We start from the raw sequence: 4,700 nt of genomic DNA on the forward strand, positions 1-4,700 counted from the left end.
TGTGTGTATTTTAGCTTTGTGAGTTTAATCTATCAATACCCACATAAACTAGAAGATGTGGTCTTTCGAGGGAAGTCTCACACATTCATTTTAAGAGATTAAACATTGGGAGGGAGAGCAAATAAGGATATTTCAACAGGTTTCCACTGAGGCAAAGCTTCCTGAAGCTCATGTGTGAGCCATGTATAGATAAAGGTTGAGGAAAGGCATTTAGTTGCAATTAATGTTACGGTAAAGGACCCTTGAAAGAATTGTGTCAATGAGGGTCCTTGGCTGTTTGCGAGAGTGTTTTTATGTGCCCTGAAAGCTTCATAAAAGGCTAACAGGAAGCAAATTTTTACTGAATAAAAGGCCTCAGTGCCTATGTTATGTTTTCTGGTGGTTTATCACTAAAGTCATCTCATTCTCAAGGCAATATGTGGAGGAAAGTTCTTTAAGTTCAGGATTTAAACAATAATCTTTTACTCTAATGTTTAACAGGAAAAAAATAAAGTGATTAGATTTTATTGAAAAGGTCAACGGTCACATGCAGACATCTTCAACTTGACTGGTTGGCAGATGCATTATGTGTAATTATGTGTAATTTAGGTGAAATCACCCTTTAAAAAAGGGTCTGAGTATTGCTTTAATATTTCTGATGCAGCTCCTCTGACCTTGTTAGGTTGAGCTTCACACTCACACTGTCTGTAATTGCATTTCTAACTTTTACCAGATTAATACACACACACACACACACACACACACACACACACACACACACACACAAACTGTGTGTGTGTGCCCTGGGGAGCAACACTGCCCAACCAATCCTCCCCCTGAAGCCGCTAAGCCACTTTTAATCATCTTTACATTTGTGAAGAACGGCAATTATGATGGAGAGAAGATTATTATTTTAGAGGTAGTTAACACTGGTTCACCTCCTACTGAGAGGGAGCATTGGGGGGTGGGGGGAGGGGGTGAAGGGATGATGAGAGAATTGGAAAAAGGAGTGCAGGGAAGGAAAAATTCTAACAGCTTTTCCTCCTTTGTTCTCACAAAAATTCTTGCATCCACAGAAATTAAAAAGAAAAAAAAAAGAATAATAGAAAATATGAGAAAAATCCAAAAGATTATTATTCTCATCTGCAGTCATTTATATTTCTATTCATGTCCTTCGTGTGCAAATGTGCAAAGCCTAGTGTGTGGAAAGCAGCAACAAGACCACTGTAAAACACAAAACACTTAAAACAGAAACAGCATGAAAACGAGGAACTGGGATGGAGTTGGGTTGCAAAGTGGCTTCAGAGGAAGCATCGTGGGTGACAGGCAGATCAGCCGTGAGCAGCTGCTGATCTGTGGCCCACTTGAAACACTATCTTAGCACAGCATTACAAGCGTGAAACACAAACCTTCAGAGATCCAACCAAACCCTAAAGCCGCCGTGGCCAATCAAAGGGAGTCACAGTGAACTCTCAAGGCGGTATTTTAGTTTTCCTTCACCTCCATATCAACCCTAACAACCCAAACACTGTCACCTCACAACAAGAAGGTTGTGGGTTTGAATCTGCTGGCCTGCTTTCTGTGTGGAGTTTAGTTGTGGGAAGAAACTGGAGAATCCAGGGATAACTGGTTATTCTAAACTAGCTCGTATAAACTCGCTCTGGCCTTTAAGACAGCTAGATATGTGGTAGTGGGTTGTGGTTTGTAGCTTAGCTGGAAGAAGAGATGTGGGGCAGAGTGATTTAGGGTGCACCAGTGAGATGAGAGTCACACCTGGTGTTTAATCTGTCTTTTTACATAGTAGGTGCAGGGCTGAAAGACGATGAACACACACACCTGGGAAAACAGCCAGCACATGGTGGACTGAGTTATTGTGGACAGTTTGTTTCTTTAAGCTGGACTCTTGGTCTGCCTGAACTACGTGCCAGATCATCAACATGAAACACATTTGAACATGTAAAAAAACACTTGTCATTCACATAAAAGCATAGACAGAGATGCATGCAACACCACCAGATGCACTCTGAATGATCCCACAACCGTTCTGGCCTCAATGTGTTTCAGTCAGACTATCAGGACTCAGATTAAAGATTAAAAATAGGCAGAGAAGCAGTCTAGTATATGAGGACATGCACCAGCCAATCAGAAAGCTGGATTTTTCTGCAGCGTAACCCTTGTTATATAGTGCATGTGAACGTCAAACACTCACAGCAGGTGGGCCTGTCAGCAAGAACAAGATCTGCAAACACACACACACACACACACACACACACACACAGAGTCACAGTGTTTCACATGGTCTCTCCTTCTCTGTCTGTCAGTGTCAGTCACACTAATGGGGTGCTGTCAGGGCATCTGAGCATTAGACAGACACAGAGAGAGAGAGCAGGAGAGAAAAAGGGGGGAAAGTGAGGAAGTGGATGAGTGTGGTGTCACGCTGGTGTTTACTTGATTGATTCCTCCCAGCAGACCATCACGCACACACATACACACCCTGTGTTTACCTGGTCCTCTGGGCTCAGTGTGTTCAGACTGTCTCAACATTTTTCTCAAGTTAAATGAAGATTAATGTGATAAGCAATAGGCTCTCCCCCTTCCTGGGTCTGTCTACATGCCTGAAATGGTCTATTTGAAAAATTCACTTTTATTGTTACATTTCAGAGTTATTTGCAGAACAAGTTATAATATTTTTGTTTCATGTGTGTTGAAGGTTGGTAGATATAGCTGATGAGTTTTTTTGTGTGTGGGTTGACCTACTGATGTAGTTTCAGAGCTTCTGTTGGAGGAAATTACACTTTGTGCCCATTTCTGTAGATATTCTTTCTACACGCAGCCTGGTGAGCGAAAGCCATTGCACTCCAGACACAACCGTAGGAATAGCTGTAGAAGTGGATTCCCACTCCTGTTTCTTTTAAAGCGATGGCCTTCCAGCCTGCTCACATAACCCCACCGAGCAATGACAAACCATATCACCAATCAATATTCCAGCATTGAAAGAAGCTTTTAAAAAAATCACCTTAACCCAGATTTTATTGAATTTTGAATAAGAAGTTTTCACCAAAAGAGCATTGCTCAGCTGTTGCTCAGCAGTTATTTAATGTTGTGGATTGTAACCTCGCCAAACATATTAAAAAAAGCATTATCATACATTTCTAGCATTCATAGATTAATTCATAATGACAAGCATCATTCTAAATAGCGATTATTTAAGTTGGGTTTTTGGCTCCTCTCACACTTTCCTCAAGTTTCCATAGTTTTCCATGATCTCTTCCCGCCCATTCCTTCCATATCGGAGTGATCCTTGTTCATCATCCATGGATAACACCGCGGCAACTCCTGCTAAGCAGGCAAAACTTGATTTTACTTCAGCAGCACAGAAAGCGTCTGAAGGTGAGCTTAAAAAAATGATTGCAGGCTACATTGTGGAAGACATGGTACTGCTGCGTACTGTAGAGTCTCCGTCTTTAAAAAAATTTATTTATTATTAAAAGAGTTTAATTTCTATTGTTTGTCCACTCAAGGTTTATAGGGATTTTAAGAAGTATTTAGTTAAATTACTTATTTAGTAATTAAGTTACTTTTCTGACACAGTAATTAGATAAGTATTTTAAATACAATATTGACTAAGTAATTAGTAATTAGTAATTAATTACTTTTTTAAAGTAACTTACCCAACACTGTTGTTGTCTGAAGTTCATACAGAGAAAGTGTGACAGTGCTACAGCTGAAATTTCACAAAGTCCAGTATCCTTTGCATTTTCACTTTGTTATAGTTCGACTGCCTGTGGCTGACAGCTCCAGTCAGTAGCGGTTTTAGATACGGGCGACACGGGCGGTTGCCCGGGGCGGCATCGTGGTGGGGGGCGGCATCACGGGCATCTGCAAAAAAAAAAAAATGCTCGTACTCATGCTGCCCCGACATCAGCCAGAGCATATTGGGAATGACGTAGGCACCGATCGGTTTTCTATCGCCCATTTGCTGGGAGTAAGGTCGCCCTCCGTTTGCGAGGTGCGCTTGCTGCTTGCGGCACAGGGAGGAGAGGGCGGGGCGGCGGGGGAGTCTCTGGCTGGCTGGAGCAGCATCTAATAACCAACTCGCAAAATAAAACAAAATAAAAACAAACCAACAACACGAAAACAGCAGACTTATAATTTGCACCGATGCTTTTTCGAAATTCTATACGCGAAAAGTGAGCACGAGAGCCCTCGGTGCACCTGCTCGCTGCTGAAGTCAAAGTAAACTTTATTGTCATCAACGCTACATACAGTCCACAGAGAGACGAGACGACGAGGCTCCAGTTACAGCAGTGCAAGTAAACAAACAATAAATATAAGAAGAGTAAATAAATCTACACTTTAGGACTAGGGGTAAAGGGATCAATAACAATTTAAAATGTATATTTTATATTTTGTTGATTTAAAGTCTCACACATAACCTGTCGAAAGGGGAGGGAGACCTGCTGCTTCCAAATAGAGCACATTTCATTCATAATGTTGTAAATTCAAGACCATTATGTATTCATGATCTGAATCCTGGGTTGTGTGAAATCCCAGAAATAAACCTTAGACAAAGTGAATCTGTGAACTAAGGTGTAGGTCTATTAGGTTATGTTGTGGTGATCCTCTGGTTGAGGGATGGGTGTTCATACTGGAGTGCAAAATTAAAACCAATGGAAGATGGACAAGAAAAGTTCAAAGCCATCAGGTGCTCAGTTTAGAAA

General features: G+C 41.3%; 1 long non-coding RNA gene across 1 annotated transcript; it reads right to left on the bottom strand.

The window, feature by feature from the left end:
• Nucleotides 1-3,195: 3,195 nt before the first annotated feature.
• On the bottom strand, nt 3,196-3,874 carry LOC112847561 (uncharacterized). Its single transcript, XR_003221167.1, has 2 exons — nt 3,651-3,874; nt 3,196-3,318 (listed from the first exon to the last, which is right to left on the bottom strand). It is a non-coding gene; the product is annotated as an uncharacterized LOC112847561 (long non-coding RNA).
• Between the last annotated feature and the right edge of the window lie 826 nt (nt 3,875-4,700).

This window comes from Oreochromis niloticus, linkage group LG7 (assembly GCF_001858045.2).
Source record: "Oreochromis niloticus isolate F11D_XX linkage group LG7, O_niloticus_UMD_NMBU, whole genome shotgun sequence".
Lineage (NCBI taxonomy): Eukaryota > Metazoa > Chordata > Actinopteri > Cichliformes > Cichlidae > Oreochromis > Oreochromis niloticus.